Genomic DNA, 17,880 nt, shown 5'->3' with positions numbered 1-17,880 from the left:
AAATACCTTAGAAACCTCAGACTTGGTATCCATTCTTTTTCCTGCTCTGTTACTTTTTTCTACTTTTCTCCAGACCATGTTGCCTGGAAGGCATGTGTTCCATCCCCTGAAATATAATATTCATCTGTAGTGATTTGGTCACCAGATGTTTCAAAAAAGAAATCTTTTATAGACAGTTACTCAACTAAGCATTCATAAATATATAAAGTATACCAAGCATTTTCTGAGCACAAAGTAGGAATCTGGCTTATGGTGACAATTAATCATTTTGAGAAAGAGATGAGTAAAAGAGCTGGTCCAAAGCTGATATAAAAGAGAAAAAAGTATCTCAATTACTGGTGTGGTTGGGAGCATATGTCTTCCTTTTGTGATATAAACCTGATGTCAAATACTGGTCTATGCAGGAAGTGTACATGGGAATATCTCATGGGTTCACCAAAGTAACACTACGTTGGAAATAAGTAAGGGAAAGCATTCTCAAGATGTTAAAATAGAAAAATGTTAAAGTCTCACCACCACTATTCCTTCAAAATTATGTGTATTATTAAATGGCATTGAAAACTGCCTGTAAAATTAACTTCCATAAAGCAAATCTACCCTTAAGTTTTAATGTTATTTAGAAATTAGAAGATCATTTCAGTGGTAAAAAAGAGGAAAAAAAAAAAAAGAAAAGAAAAACTCCCTGGGAACTTAAGCCCTGAAAATGATGATGTCTCACAGGGGAGAAACTATGTACTATGCTTTTAAAACTAATAAATACAAAGCATTAAAAATAAAAACTTTCTCTTTCCGTTGTTTTTGTCAATATATCAATAATGCCTAAGAGTTAAGCATAATAATTGTCTTTATAGAATGAATTAATAAATGAAAGCAAACATAAACAACTGATACGTCCCAGGAGAAGCCAACATTTGACAAAAATTTATTGAGCAGCTAAGGACAGGGCTAGACAAATTCATTCGAGTGTCATCAGCACGTAGATGGTATTTAAAGCCCATGTGAATCCCATCATGAAAATTCTGCAACATTGAGGCACCTGGAAATATAAAATGTATTAAATTCTAACTTCAAGAAAAGCATCAAGTTCAAATCTTAATACATGACATTTTTTTTTTAATTGGAGTATAATTGCTTTATAATGTTGTGTTAGTTTCTGCTATACAATGAATCAGCTATATGTGACATTTTACTTATAATACAGATTCCTAAAGGTATATCATTTAATCATTTAGTTTTTCAGTTCCTAAATATCCTTCAAACAATACAACGTTGCCATATTGACCTATTTTTTGTGTGTTGCTGGTTCACATTCTAGATTACATACATTCAACCCTGTACCATATTTGAGAAACACTACCATGATACAAGATATATCATCTATCTTTACCAAAAGGTACAGTTTAATCTTCCAAGAAGAATCTGCCCTTTGAGTTAATAATGTGGGGAAAAATTGACGTGGTTGACTTTCCCATGTTTTAAAGCAGTTTCGATATTTTCAACCCAAAACCTAACACTGAATTTAATCAGCTATTGTTAAAATCTTTTTTTAAATGGTCTTTGTCCTATTTTGTGAAGAAAGTTTCAGTTTTCTATCTCAGTCTACCAACTTGCAGTTTTTTATCTCAAATACACTGCTTAAAAAGATCTTAAAGAAAAGAAAAGAAAAAAAAAGAAAAAGAAAAGAAAAAAAACAAAAGATTAAAAAGAAAAAAAAAACAAACCTATGAATCCCAACTCATATTTAGGAAGTGAATTTTTTTCTCATTGTATTTGATGCCAAAATATTAGTTTTCTCGGCTGCCTCATAATCACCAGAATATACTATTTTATTATTTGTAAATTTATTATCAAACTGTTATATTTTCCTTTTAAAAACTACAGCTTCAAGATTAATGTATGAAAACCTGAACAAACCATAGATAAAATGTTTATAGGTTAGCATTTGGACATTTCCCTTAACGCCTGCTTTAGTTAATAAATTATGTGATTTCTTTAAGGCATTCTATAAAAGCATAGCACATTACTTGTTAACTGGGGTAAAAATGGATCCCTCAGCTATAACTTTCTGACAGAATGAAATAAAGACTGTAAATGAAAAAAATATACCAACCATTCTAGAGTATAAAAAGAAAAAGGAATTAGCTATATCCTCATCACTCTAATTGCCAATCTATTCTAGTGTTCATCTTAATTTATAGTTGCTTAATTCTTTCTGAAAGGGGGACAGGGGAGGTCATTGAAAAATTTCAGCTACACATGGGCTCACAAAGTCAATTTCACAGCTGAAATCAGTAATCAACCTATGAAGACAATCATTTAATAGCAAGATGCTTAGAAACTTGGAGGACATCAATTACACTTATTTTATTATCTTTTAAATGCCACAGATGAATTTCAAATGGGTCATTTTCCAAGGAACAGCATAGCTGAAAAAACATTGTGCTAATAGTATGTCCAGGAAGCAAACCCATTCCCAGCAAAGAATCAGTTTCATCAGCTGCCTTCTGACCACCCCATACACATGTTCGAAGAGAAATGTCTGCCACCTCTAGAAGGACTTCTTGGTCAAATCTTAGGATGTATTAATACAGTAGAATGGCCTTTCTTTTCTTTTTCTTTTTTTTTTTTAAATAGAGACAAAAAGAAAAATAGAGAGCTTGAGAAAAAATTGAAAGGGAAAAATTTCTCTACAGGTACTGCCCCATGGAGACAGAAGGGACAATGAAAAAAGTGCCAATAAGCCACTGAAGACTCCTTTCACAGAAGGATACAGTGGATGAGCCCGTCTTATCAGAGTGAAATTGATTGCAAATTTGCTTAAACATATGGCTTTCTTCATAAAGGATACAGCGATGTTTCCATTCAGCTAATCTCCAAGTAATGTGCCAAATGGGTTCTACCATGACGTGCTACAAATGAGATCATTGCCGTCTGCCAGGTCAGCCATACATATTATTATTATTGCAAAGAGTGATGGGCAAGAGGTGCACTTGAATGCGGGAAGGAAAAAACAAACAAACCAACAGTCACAATGGATTGCAACAAAATTCTGCTGGTTTTATACAGAAAGAGCCATCATGAAAAATTAACTGATAAGAGTTTTGTGCTTTTCAACCATCATTTTGGTTTTTAGCAAATTAACGTCATTCTCTCTGTGGTATAAATAACAGAACTATTTTTACTATATTTTCCACTGCTACTAAAATTAGAGATCTTTAGGAAAGATTAGGCTGAATGATAACACACAGCATCCTGCTATAAATAAAATAAAAATAAAATTGGTTTTGTAATGAAAGGGCTTTTCCTAATATCATATTTGAAAACACAATAGAGGAAAAAAGAAAGTCTAAAAAATCTGCTGCCATATTTAAAAATAGATGAACAGACTATCTAGAATCAATTATCTTGTAAGTTTTGAGAAATAATTTTTAAAATAAGATTTTCTTCCAAAATAACTCACTGAAATGTCACCTAGAAGTCTGGTATTTCTCACTGCTAATTACAGAGGTCTTCATGTCTAAGGAGGGCTTTGCTATAAGACTTGTACTACTATTTACCCTAAGAAACGTATAGGTTAAGTGATACTGCTTGGCTGGGGAGAGAAGTGAAAATGGCACAAATCCAAATTCAGTGTCAGCTACCAGAAGTCTTGCGTCCTCCCCCCACACCCAACAACTCCCACACTGGTATGGTCAACACAGTCTTCTAACTCCATCCCCTGCCCTATGTTTTCCCCTAATTTCTACATATGTGCACCATCACGTGATTTAATCATCCCTTTCTCCAGGAACTTGCTGTCTCTTTCTGGAACCTTCCAGTTTCTGGTGGACACATGTGTTGGTACAGCCATTGTGCTACCCTGTCTTTGACCACTGCCTGCTATACTAATGGGCCAGGGCCCTAAAGATCCTTGAGAGATGCCAGCTGCCCAGTGGGCCAAGTTCAAGAACCTGTAGAGCAAAACCGAAGACCATGTCCTGTGCCATTCCTGCATCCCCATCAGCAACCTGTATGCCTCAGGACACACGTTCACTCAAACCAAAGCAAAATCACCAGCTTTTAACCTCATTCCTCTGTAGTCCTTTGAGTGATACTTTTCCTAAATGGTTTTGGATCCAAGTTTCTCTACAAACTCTTTATCAGTTAAATCTTGTATAATCTTACCCTACATTCCTAGTGCCAGCGGTGACTCCCCTTAATTCATCACCCCGGTGATGAACTTAGGAACTGATTTTTGCCTTAAAGCCCTAAAAGGTAGCTGCTCTACATTTTAGCTGAAGAAAATAAACATCTAGCCACGTGTCTCTGCAGGTTGTTCTAGTGCACTCCTGTCCAAGTGCACTGAGGCTCCACATGCACAGATGTCTGAAGATGGAAGCCTAGAGATGAGTCACCTTATCCAATGTCTTCATTTGACAGACAAGGAAATTGAGGCCCAAGAGGTCTGCACGCAGAGCTGTGCAAAGTCACCTTGCGAGTCAGGAACAGAGCTCAGTTCACCTCAGTGAGTTTAAGAGACCTTGATGGGGGCTTCCCAGGTGGCGCAGTGGGTGAGAATCTGCCTGCCAGTGCAGGGGACACGGGTTCGAGCCCTGGTCCGGGAAGATCCCACATGCCGCAGAGCAATGAAGCCTGTGCGCCACAACTACTGAGTCTGTGCTCTAGAGCCCGTGAGCCACAACTACTGAGCCCACGTGCCACAAATATTGAAGCCCGCGCCTAGAGCCCGTGCTCCACAACAAGAGAACCCACCACAATGAGAAGCCTGCACACCGCAACGAAGAGTAGCCGCTGTTTGTGGCAACAAAGACCCAATGCAGCCAAAAATAAATAAATAAATTTACTAAAAAGAAAAAAAAAAAAGAGACCTTGGTGGGTCTGAACTTCGACACTCCTAGAGAAAATGAAATTCCCAGACCCAAGAAGTTCACTCCTAAGTGAGACATAGAACTGAGCACCTGTTGAAGGCTCTTTTGCTCACTTAACAACACTTAACTAGAATTTATTGAATTCTTCTTTATGTATACTTGATCTCATTGATTCCAATAACCGGCATATGAGGTACGTGTTCTTCAGGGGAAACCTCAGGAAGCACAGGGCGATTTAGTGATTTAACAGGTCATCTAGCAAGTAAGCAGCAAAACCGGAATTCTGGCCCAAGACTCTTCTTATTACCACACCCAGCCACCTCCAAATCGGCCAGTCACGCTATGCTTTTATACTGAGAGCATCTGGTTAAAACACCCTGGGTGAAATCAATGAGATAAATCTTGTATTGCTGGGCAGCAAGGAGGTCCAAGGGACACTGTTGCTGCATGAACTTTTCTGTGAAGGCCAGGAGTTCAGACGCAAGGTCAAGAACGGATTCTAATCATTGGAAAGGATCACACAAACTGCCACGTACTCGTTTTCAGGACGTTGCCAGTATTTCTAAGCGCAGCGACGCTCCAGAAGTCAACGCTGTCCGCGTAACGTATGCAAATCATGCCGGGCGACAGCAGAAGCGTGTCAAACCGCCCAAACCCAGTCAGAGGGTAAGACAGCAAGTCCCTGCGTGCATTTCTCTTGTACGATGATGAGCTCGTGGTTTCTGGCCCTACCTTTTGTGTGTGTGTGTGCGCGCCTCGGCCTCCATTTGATAAATGAGGGGAAAAGGGTCCTTTCTAATGTGTCCTTCCCATACAGGATCTTCCATATTTCAGTGACATTTAAAGAAATTGCTACCATGATTGTGTACCGATTTGCTCAGCAGTGGCTTGTGGCAATGCTGGATCAATCAGGCAAAAGAGGGCTGATTAGGAAAGGCAGAAGGCTCCCATTTAGGCAAAAAACATCTTGGTAATCAACCATGATGAGAAGCAGCCTCGGAAAGGGTGCATGACAACTTGATAGTGCTTTTGTCAAATGGGATGCAGTTTTAAGTCAGCACAGTGTAGCAGGGGTTCTCTTTAAAAGGAAATCTGCAGACTTGAGAATCATTATTTGATTGTGTACGGTTTTCATCAGTGCTAGTCTGATTAGATTTAATAAACTAAATTTGTGTTGCTTGGCATCCAGGAAAAAAATAAGTGACTTTTTTTTTTAATAAAGAAAATATAGCTTCTCCTTAACCAAGCTAGAACAGCCTTCAGACACGTGATGTTCCCTTAATGGACAACATATCCTTCTCAGGACCCCCATTAAATGCCCTTAGAAGTGCATTCTTCCCCTGCGTCGTGGCCTGTGTTATCGAATCAAGGATGCCCAGATATGCCTAGTAACCCGACACTGCAGGAGTCCAGGACGGATACGGACAAGGAAATAGTAAAGCAATTAAGAAACTGAACCCAGCACATTATCAATTTTGACTTTATGAGAATCATCATAAACTCCAAAGATCTTAAAAACCAAACCAAACACACACACACACACACACACACACACACACCAAAAAGCACGGGATCCAGATATAAAGGCTTAAGGAAAAAAAAATAACAAGCAAGCACAGTAATCCTTCAAAACACAAGATGAACACATAAATAACGCTGAAATAATATTTATAATCTATACTTAGAGCCATTCAAGTCAAATGACAGAAGATGGGTGAAAGTATATCTTAATTATATTAAAGCTTCCCTGACATCAGCTAGTCCATGGACCACACTACATACTTTCTGTAGTAAATAAATTCCTCTTTGTAAAAAGGGGTCAATCAGCAATGACTGTTCCATACAGGATTTTTATAAGGCTTGATATACCTCACTTTTTTTTCAAAACATACCCACACAGGTAATCAAACTACGCTAACTCAGAACACCAAACACGCAAAGGCAAATAATATGCTAAGTAATTGTTTTTGTTTCCCCCCAGCTACTACATTGACTTTATAATAAATAATATATGTATTATTACATATAAGATTAAAATGTATATACACACACACACACACACACACACTATTAAATATAGTAAAAACAAGACACAAGTCTGATTTTTCTAAATGCTTAATTTGGCATTGAAATCAGCCACGTCCACTTTAAACGATTTTGAGAGAGTCTGTCCCACAACTACTTCTCTGGATCCTTTCTTTACCACTATACTCCTAATTCCTGCACTGTTCATTTTAATGCATTATTGTTTCATAATACAATACTACAAATTGCAAATTACATTTGGCTCAAGGAGTGATTATGAAAAATACTATCACTGCTGCCTTTGCTAGAATAACTCTGATAATAATGAGAGATTGATTGAGCTCTAAGCAGCCTGAGTGATGAGAAGGGTCAATTGGAACATTTGTATTAAGCTTCTTTTGTTAAACCCAACACTTTGCCACGTTAGAGGCAAATAATCACACCCTATATCTGGTTACCATGGTTTTCCTTTTCCTAAAGCATCAGAACAATTTAATACGTGGTACTGCCCCAAAGGCAGTTCCTATAAGAAATGTTAATGAGACCTAAGTCAAAAAACACATCTATGTAAAAGGGCACTTGAAAGAAGAAAAAGTAAAAGATAGAATGATACTCTACAAAATACCTTTTTTTTTTCTATTAGGACAAAGTCAGGAGTATTTAGTAACAAAGATAATTCTAATAATTTCTGTTACCATCTGCCTATCTGATGCTCAAACTGGCATCCAGGTTATAAATGCTGAGAAAGTAACGCAAACACACGCACAGCTTAAGGGTATCTTTTTTGACTCAGAAATACTCACCCTCAGTTAAATATGTATTGTGCTTCAAAGTCTATGTTTTGACTATTGATACGAGATACCTAATTACAGGTACAGCTAAAACACCCTCCAATATATTCTTATCCTTATGTTTACAGAGCAAATGAAAGTGGTAAAGACAGATAGATAACGTGGTCATTGGCGTTTGGGGGAGGGGAGGAAGGAAACAACTCCGGGAAACTATGAAAGATTAAAACTTCCCCAAAGATCTCATTATCTGTAAAGTTAAGGTGTCAGTCAGCATTTTTTTCTGTCGATGATAGGAAACAATTTCTGATGATTCACATTTCTGAGAATGCTCTCTGCAGAGTAAATTAGGAGTCAGAGCTTTTCATTTTTTATCTTTCAGTTGATCTGCATATTCAGATTTAAAATTAAGGAGCTGACCCTTTCTTTTAAGGCCCAACAGGGCTGTGCAGGCAAATTACCAAGTGCTGGAGGCCACACCTAATTCTTAGACCAAGAAAAACGAGCAATCCCGCCCCGGGTCTGCGGCTCCTCACCTCAGCGCCCACACCCACCGTCTACCTGACTCACATCACCCTCTTAAAGAACAAATCACCTAAGTTCGCAGACTTGGTTAAAATCGGTGTTCTTACAGTGCACCTGGGTCCTGGCAAGTCTAATACATACAGAAGGTGACCGTGTGACACCAAAATCTGGCAATGGCTCTTTTTTTTATTCTTCTGTGCTGGGGCTTCACGCCACCAGGACGCACAGCACTGAGTATTGTTTATGACTCAGAACCCAGCTGGTAACTGTGATCCACAGTCTTGGGATGGGTTCAGGGATCGAATGACAGGGGCTCAGGAGGAAGAGACAGGTTTAGGGTCTCCCCTCCAATCAGCACGCCCCTCCTGGGAAGGGGACATGAAATCTGACAGATGGCCAACCACCACATTTTCCCTTATTTGTCTAAAGAGTTCAACAAGCATTCCAATACAGAACTTGTAGATCTGTGCACTGGCCTGGAATTCCTCTCATCCCAACTCACTTCCACCTCCTAAGAACTGTCACGTCTGCTCTGCCTGTTGTGTGGTCTGAGGCTCCATGACTCTCTGGCAAACACAAGGCGTAAGTGGGGCTCTGTCAGAACACGCATGTTTGTCCAACAAACCCTCCTGGAACCGGAGCCAACACTACTCACAGTCGGTTTAAATCCCCACATCTCCCCAGTTACAGCAGCTGTTACAGGATATCATTATGTTGCTTTTCCTGGGCTGAAGTTCGACCTGTCTGGTCTAAACTAGTATAATCATGGTATATTAGTAAACCTCATTTCACTGAGGGCAATACACACACACACACACACACACACACACACACATATACGTATACACACATATTTCTGGAGAGAAATAAACTATACATCTCTTTTTTAGCAAAGGCACTCAGAATATTTATCTAGGAACTAACACAGGAATCATTAATCTAAGGGGAGAAAAGCCCATGAGGAAAGAACTTAAACAACAGGAGCTGACAGATATGCAGCCCCTTAAAATTTCAAAAAGCTTTTTTAATACACAGTCTTTCATTTCGTTCTTCAAACAAAATGTGAAGCAAGTGGAGATCAGGAAACTGAGGCTGATGGGTTAAATGCCAGAGATGGTGGAGCTGGGCTGGGAAAAGAAGGCTTCAAACTCTAAACCCCAAGTTCTTGCCACTACAGAATACCCTTCTCCCTCTTAGACTGACCTTAACCCCTTCGAATGCCCCCTTAGGTTCTTCATGTTCATTTATATGTTAAAAGTAAAGCAAAATCTTTATTGCACTGAAATCACGTTCAAAATAAACTGTAAGAAAGGTCACCATGTAAGCTTCTTAAACGGCGTAACATCAACTAGACTGTAAAACACTCGAAAGTGGTCGATGTAATTTTAACTCTTAAGCAGGGGTCCTCCACACAGAATGATGGCTGAGACGTATTGCCGATAGATGGACCAGAGACAATCGGACACAAAACACCAAAGCATCCAGGGAAACTTATCTGAAGGTCAACAACTCAGTTGCATCTTGGACGGCAGCTGAGCTTGGGCAGGGTTCCTTGACCTTGGCATTGTCAAGGTTTCAGGCCAGATAATCCTATGTGTGTGGGGTGAGGGGGTCCTTGTGCATCGTAGGTTGTTAAGTAGCATCTCTGGCCTCCAGCCACCACATGCCAGCACACCCCCTCCCCATTTGTGACAACCATATAAGTCACCAGACGTGGCCAAAGTCCCCTGTGGGGCAAATTCCTGGGGTTTGAGAACTACTGGGCTAGGGTTTAAGACAAACAACTAAGTTCAGTGTGATAGCCTTATTATTTACAAAGAAGAAGAGGAGTCAAAGGATAGTAGAAGGTGATTGGTCTTAACCAATCATTTATTTCAGGACTACTTCCTCCACACTAACGAAGGAAAGCTCTTTCTACAGAGAGGGTTAAGGTTGAATGCTGATGATCATCTAAGTCCCAGAAGACAAGATCTAGCTGGAATATTGGGGGAATATATCCATACAAATCAGTGGGTTTAAAAGGCACCAAATTCGTACATCAACATTAGAACACTGACTGAGAACTTCTACTCCAAAATCAGGAAGACATGGGTTGGACTTCCCTAGTGGCGCAGTGGTTATGAAGCCGCCTGCCAATGCAGGGGACATGGGTTCGAGCCCTGGTCCGGGAAGATCCCACATGCCGCGGAGCAACTAAGCCCGTGCGCCACAACTACTGAGCCTGCGCTCTAGAGCCCGCAAGTCACAACTACTGAAGCCCGTGCGTCTAGAGCCCATGCTCCACAACAAAGAGTAGCCCCCACTCACCGCAACTAGAGGAAGCCTGCGCACGGCAATGAAGACCCAGTGCAGCCAAATAAATAAATAAATAAATTTTTAAAAGGAAAAAAAAAGACATGGGTTACCTGATGTGTGGCAATTGGCACTATTAAATAATAATAAAAATACTAACTATAAAAAGTAGTAGTAGCAAAGATTAAATACAATGTTTTTAAACAGGTAATGCACTGCTGGCAGAAATCATTACTCAGTAAATAACAGAAACAATTTTCTAACAAAAATATCTCTATATTCAGCCCCTCCTCCCGTGTTTCCAGCTAGCTCCTCTAGGCTCCCTACATTGGGTAGATCATGACCACTTCAAGTGGTAGATATAAGCAGGTATTCCAGGATTTGTGGTCTACTCCCCGTCTTTTGGGGTAAGCCAAAATGATCTGGCCGGTGGTGGGGCTTGGCTGGCACGGCAGCGTGACGGTGGCCAGCAACGCAGTGCTACGGAGCAGCTGCAATTTCAGAGGCCAGAGGCCACCGGGCTTCAGAAACCGTGAGATGAAGAGGCAGCTCCCAGGGGCAGGCGCTCCAGGGCAGACTCTGTGAGTTGCCTACCCATATCCATTCTCCTCCCCCTCCATCGAAGCGGAGCCCCGATTTGGTCGGGAGAGGAAACACGCCTAGTTGAGATAAAACTGTTTTCCCCAGCTCCTCTGAAAACGGGAACAGAAGATGGTAGTTAAGAGCATAACATTGGTGCTAGATTCCTGGGTTAAAATCCCAGCTTTGCCTCTTACTAGCTATGTGACTCACTACCCTTGGACAACTCACTAAACCTCCTGGATGAAATGCGACCACCCGCACGGATTTATTTTGAGAATTAAATGGACGATACATTCCCGGTGTTGGCACATACCAGCACTCCATACATATTAACTATTTCATTATCATCGTGAGCCTCCGTCTCTGGGTTATCGAGGTGGATGGCGGCACTTCCGGGAAGACCCTTACAAAGGGGGCTCCCTCCACTAGCAGCTGCCTCTTCCCCTTCCTGCTTCTTGCTGCTTAGGATTCCGACAAGATGCTCAGAGTTGTCACCAGGAATGACAGTGAGGACACAAATGCACGTTAAGACACTCTTGTTCACAGCAGCATCCTTCACAACAGCCAAAAGGCAGATGCAAACTAAGTGTCTGTGGATGGATGAGTGGATGAACAACGTGTGGTGGATACATACGATGGAATATGACTCAGCCTTAAAAAGGAAGGAGATACTGACACATGTTACAACATGTTTAAAACTTGAGGACATTATGCTAAGTGAAATTAGCCAGTCGAAAAAAGATAAATACTGCGTGATTCCACTTATGTGAAATACCTTGAGTAGCCAAACTCAGAAAGACAGAAAGTTAGAATGGTGGTTGCTAGGGGCGAGGGATGGAGAACGGGAAGTTACTGTTTAAAGGGGATAGAGTTTCCATCTTACAAGATGAAAGGAGTGCTGGGGAAGGACTGTGGTGATGGTTACATAGCAATGTGAAAATGGTTTAGATGGAGCCAAGACATGGAAGCAACGTAAATGTTCAAGGACGGAAGAATGGATAAAGATGTGGTATATAATATATGTGTGTGTGTGTGTGTGTGCGCACACACACACACACACACACAATGGAATATTACTCAGCCATAAAAAAGAATGAAATACTGACATTTGCAGCAACATGGATGGACCTATAGATCATCATACTAAGTGAAGTAAGTCAGACAAAGACAAATACCATATGAGATCATTTTTATGTGGAATCTAAAAAAATGATACAGTGCTTCCCTGGTGGAGCAGTGGTTAAGAATCCGCCTGCCAATGCAGGGAACATGGGTTCAAGCCCTGGTCCGGGAAGATCTCACATGCCACGGAGCAACTAAGCCCGTGGGCCACAACTACCGAGCCTGCGCTCTAGAGTCTGTGTGCCGCAACTACTGAGCCCGCGTGCCATGACTACTGAAGCCTGCGTGCCTAGAGCCCGTGCTCTGCAAGAAGAGAAGCCACCGCAATGAGAAGCCCGTGCACCACAACGAAGGTAGCCCCCGCTCGCCACAACTAGAGAAAGCCCGCACACAGCAACGAAGACCCAACACAGCAAAAAATAAATTAATTAATTAATTAAGAAAAAAAAGAAAAAAACAAAAAAAACAAAAAATAAAATAAAAAATGATACAAATGAACTCATTTACAAAACAGAAATAGACTCACAGACACAGAAAACAAAGTTGTGGTTACCAAAGGGGATGAGGAGGGGCAAGACATATTAGGAAGTTGGGATGAACATATACCCACTCCTATATATAAAACAGGTAATCACCAAGGACCTACTGTATAGCACAGGGAACTATGCTCAGTATATTATAATAACCTATAACGGAAAAAATCTGAAAAAGAATATATACATATATATCAGAATCACTTTGCTGTACACTTGAAACTACCACACCACTGTAAATTAACTATACCTCAATGTAAAAAGTTTTTTTTTTTCAAACGGATAAGATGGTAAATGTTATATGTACTTTACCACAATTAAAAAAATAAAGCAATACATATTAAGGATGGCTGAGTAAAAAGGAGGTAGTGACACTGCTTACGCTCTGGCGCCACCATACACGGCTTGGATGGTCAATCTTCAGACCTCTTTTAAATTAGAGAAAAATAAGCCGTGTCTTCCTCTATCCACAGTTATTGTGCTACAACCAAAACCATTTCTCACAGATAAAAGCACGGAGATAAGAAGGCAAGAAGGAGTGTTTCCTTTCAGGTGTTCAGATTCCCAAATAAAGGAAAGGAGACTATATTCTTTGCAACATCTTTGGAAAGGATCCCATCTTCACATCAATACCTCAACTGGTTCAGTCCTACAGTTCCCAGCAACTTTCTCCTCAAGATGTCACCCTCACAGTCAGTCCGCGGTGGCCAAGGGACAGCAGGATGGGGCCAACAGCCTTCCAAGAGGGAGAGAGCGGAACTAAATGAGAACCAAAAAACCCACCAACAGGGGCCTCCTCCATTCAGGACAATACCGCCATTCGGGCTGACAAAGCCTTCTCAGTAGAAAACAAGAAGCAAACCACACTCCCTGAGTCAGAAGTGATTTCATTTCCGCTCATTGTTGTTGATGTTATGTGGGCATTTCTCCAGTGGGGGAGCAGAGACACCTTCACACACTTTTTATTATTCGGCCGTTAATGGTGTTTCTCTAATTAGACAGCTGCAGCTCAGCTGCACGTATTCAGGACAGTGGAAGAAACTTCTAGAAGAAAATATCCTGTTCTATTGCTGACCAGAGTATCTGGAAACAGTATGAAAACCCTGCTTTAGTGAATTATATAACTCTCATCTCACAAGAAAAATAATGTTCAAAGGAGTTTTGCCAGACTAGACGGGGGTCTACTCTAAGAGAAAAAGCGTAAAACTTTGACAGTAAAGATAATAAGACCCATATGGATAAAACTATATTTAAATATGGGACCTTTCAAGAAAAGAGTTCCATAGGAAAAATGTTATGTAAGTTTTTTTCTATTTGTTCATTGAAGTTGAGAAGACAGATCTAAAATCTTCGTAATAACCTTCTAAAACTTTGTACTGGTTTCTAACTATGACCAAACAATAGCTAACTAGTTACATTTTCTGCTTTTAAAAAATTACTTAGTTTACAATACCTTATTACTGAAAATATAAAAGAAGTCAAAATTGTGTCACAGCAGGGAATACATATAATTCTACACTTTCCTGGGAAATATATTTCCAGAAAGAAATCTAGTTGCAATGCTTTTGAATGCAGCAATGGCTATAAAGTACAGAAAACACAGAATGATTCATGATAGCAAAAATGCATACAAAAATAATAAAAAGGTTTTTAAAAATGATGTATATAAGCAGAGCACAGCCAGGAACCCTTCAGGAAAGGGCAATAAACCAAAATCACGGCCATGCTCAATATACCAATTGAACAGTATCTAAACCCATTAAGAGCTTGAACATAGCCAAAACTTCATATCCCCTTGGATGGAACATAAAACATGAGCAGTGTTGCCTTGAAAAACAAAGATATCTGCAAATCACAGTTTATTAAAAAAAAAAATTTCTTTTTTTTTTTTTGAAGCCATGGGAACGGAAGCACTCATGAATCTTGGGAAAATACGTCCTGGGAAAGCAGAGTCTGAAAATGAGGACTCCTGAGTATGTATCATAATGGTTAAAATGTCACAATATTTTAAAAAAAAAATCTTTCACACAAGGTAATTTTAAAGCTGGTTCTTTGATGAAGCAAGCAATTTATCTGACCTCAGGATTTTTCTTGTTTGGAGAGAAAAGTGGAGGAGGGTCCTATTGTCACGTAGCATCTGAGTCACCAGGGTCCACCCGCTCGGGTCACGTGCACAGCAACCCGACAACTGCCAACAGGAGGGAACAGGACAGAGATGGGAGACGATAAATTCTCCCACCTCGAAGGAAAGAGCGAGCCCACAGTCAACAAAACCATTTCATCATTTTATTCATCTTTCTTCCAAGTTATATTTTGGTAATAACTTACTTAAAAAAAATTAATTCCTCGAATCCTAATTTCTACAAATCTTTGTGAAAATTGGCAGTTGGGATTAACATGCCACTTAAAACATCATTTCTATTGCTCAAAAACAGGGAAATCTGGCACAGGTCTCTGTGCTTGTGTAGAGAGTGTTGGGGAAAAAAAAAAAGAGCTTTGCTTCCTGAAACAGGAGTTGATATATAATATCCTTAACTTGGAACAAGAATTAGCGTCAGGAGATTGCCAGTACTGGCATCACAAAGAGACACTAAAGTACAGCACGAAACAACGGTCACCATTCAACACGGGTCCAGGGACACCTGACGTCAGCAGCTCCCATGCAGCCGAGGCCATGAGCACTTGTGACTCCTTGGTGGGAGCACATCCTTCTAACGAGTAAGAAATGCACTCGTAGTCTGTTGTATTTTTAGATTCCACATCTACGTGATATCACACAGTATCTGTCTTTCTCAGTCTGATTTATTTCACTTAGCAAAATAACGCCCTCCGAGTCCATCCACGTTGCTGCGAATGGCAAAATTTCATTCTTTAAAGAAGCAGACTCACAGACATAGAGAACAAACTATTGGTTACCAGTAGGGAGAGGGAAGCGGGGAGAGGCAATTAGGGACAGGGGAGTAAGAGGTATAAACTATTGGGTGTAAGATAGGATACAAGGATATACTGTACTACACAGGGAGTATAGCCAATAGTTTATATTGAGTAAAAACTATAAATGGAGGAGAACCTTTAAAAATTGTGAATCACTATGCTGACATCCTGTAACATATAATACCATACAGTAACTATACTTTAATAATAAAATAATTTTGTAAAAAGAAACGTACTCCTGCCCTGGCTTTGACAACCACACTTTTCTGGTTTTCCTCCTCTCTCTGCAGCGGCCTCTCCTCGATCACCAGCATCTCCTCCTGCCAACTGATCCCCATGCTGAGGCCCCGGGCATCTGAAGGGTCCTCAGAGCTCTGGCCTCTGCCCCTGCACACAATTCCCGGGCAGCCCCTCCACTGATGCTGCCCCGGGCTCAGAGTCACCTTCTCTGTCTTCAGCTCCCAAATCCCCACTTCGCCAGGCCTCCCCCTCCTCTGCCTCTGTCGCCTCCACTTTTACCTGCAGATAAGTGAACCCCAGGTTCAACATGTCACTCTCCTCCTCCAAGTGTACAAATACGATCCTCTTCCGGGGTTTTCCTGTCTGCACGTGACAATCCACCCAGCCGACCAGGCCAGAACGTGGCATTATTTCTTACTGTTCTTTCTCTCGTTTTTTATATCTAACCAAACAATCAAGTCGCCTACCTTCCTCCTGAGAAATGTATATTGTATCTCTGTCCCCTCGGCCACCACCGTTTCTGGCCATGATTTTTACAACAGAGACCTAACAGAGCTCCTGTGTTCTCTCTGGTTCAGCCCTTTTACTTTTTACAATTAGAAATTATAATTTTCTAAAAATATGTAAATTTTATCAAGTCATTCTCTCGAAAGGCTTCCCAGCGTCCTCAGGATAAGGTCCGAACTGAGTCAGGAGTCCTTCACGATGAGCCACGCTGCTTCTCAAATGCCTCCAGGCTCCTCCCCACACACCTTTGCAAACCTAGAGGATTTCTACCACCTAAACAGCATCTTTCAAAGAGGGTGTTGCAACCCATTAAAGATGTAAAACTGATTTGGTGGGACTCAACATTTTTCTCGAAAATGGAATTACCGAACAATAATAGTGACTACAACAGCTAGCATTTACATAGCGCATTCTTTGGGCCAGGACGGGTTCTAAAGTGCTTTGTACATATCAGCTCACTTGAGCTTCCAAGCAACCCTGGGGAGCAGCTACCATTATGATCCGCACTTTACCACTGAGAAAAGTAAAGCACAAAGGTGTTCACGCAGTTGCCCTAAACCCAAGGCTGCCGAGGGTACAGCTGGGAGTTGGCCCCGAGCCGTCTAACGTCAGAGTCCAGGCTCTCAAGCTCTATACTCTGATGCCTCTCGGCATTAGAGCCCATCACAAGGAGGAAGGGCAGGGATCAGACTGCACGATGTTTACTGGAGTTGTTGGCGCGTATGTGTTTCTTACTGAGGATCACATCAAAGGAGTCTGAATCCCTCTGATGAAAACTCCTCCTCTCCTCCAAAAGCGCCTTCAGACACATAAGTCACAACATCTGTAGGACCTCGGTTTTGAGGTCATCTTCTGGAGGGAGGCTGAGTCTGCCTCCCGGGCTGGGCCCACCGGCTCTCTGAGCCCCCCTCAACCCCTACAGGCCCCCTCCTGAGGCCCAGGGCCCCCTCGGGCTCCCTTTACACCCGTCACACAATCCCCCGCACCTGGCATCGAGCCTAGCCTGCCTGGAGCAGGCCTCCAGCAAGTATTCGTGGAATGTGTGGATTAAAGCTTTTACCTCACAGTTACCGAAGAATCACACACGCTCCATTAACAGACTTGAAAAGAATCCACCCCCTCATGGTTGGAAACAATTCTTTCCAGGTGAGGAGTGAAACACTCAGAATTCATTTCACTGCCCAGGTGACTCTTGTGTGAGAGGCGTGGCTGCACAAACCTACCGCACTCGCTTCCGAGTCACCCGACAGCACAGCTGACGGGGTGACAGAGCGGGCACTGGATACGGTGGGAGGAAGAGGCAGTTCCCTTAAGAGGCAGCGGGAAGGAATATAAAAAAAGAATGTCTATCTGTGTACAACCGAGTCACTCCGCTGTACAGCAGAGACCGGCACAGCACTGTAAATCAACTGTCCTTCAATAAACAACAAGAAAGAAGTCATCGGGACCAGAGGCCCACGCCAC

At 41.3% G+C, this 17,880-nt stretch overlaps 1 protein-coding gene across 11 annotated transcripts in view; it reads right to left on the bottom strand.

Moving 5' to 3' along the window:
- The window catches only part of PARD3 (par-3 family cell polarity regulator), a 638,153-nt gene that overhangs the window by 179,810 nt on the left and 440,463 nt on the right, over window positions 1-17,880 (bottom strand). The window lies entirely within an intron of this gene.

The sequence above is a fragment of the Grampus griseus genome (genome assembly GCF_964374135.1).
Source record: "Grampus griseus genome assembly, chromosome: 2".
In the NCBI taxonomy this organism is placed as follows: domain Eukaryota; kingdom Metazoa; phylum Chordata; class Mammalia; order Artiodactyla; family Delphinidae; genus Grampus; species Grampus griseus.
The sequence above is the reverse complement of the archived record's forward strand: the minus strand, read 5'-3'. Positions and strand labels throughout refer to the sequence as shown.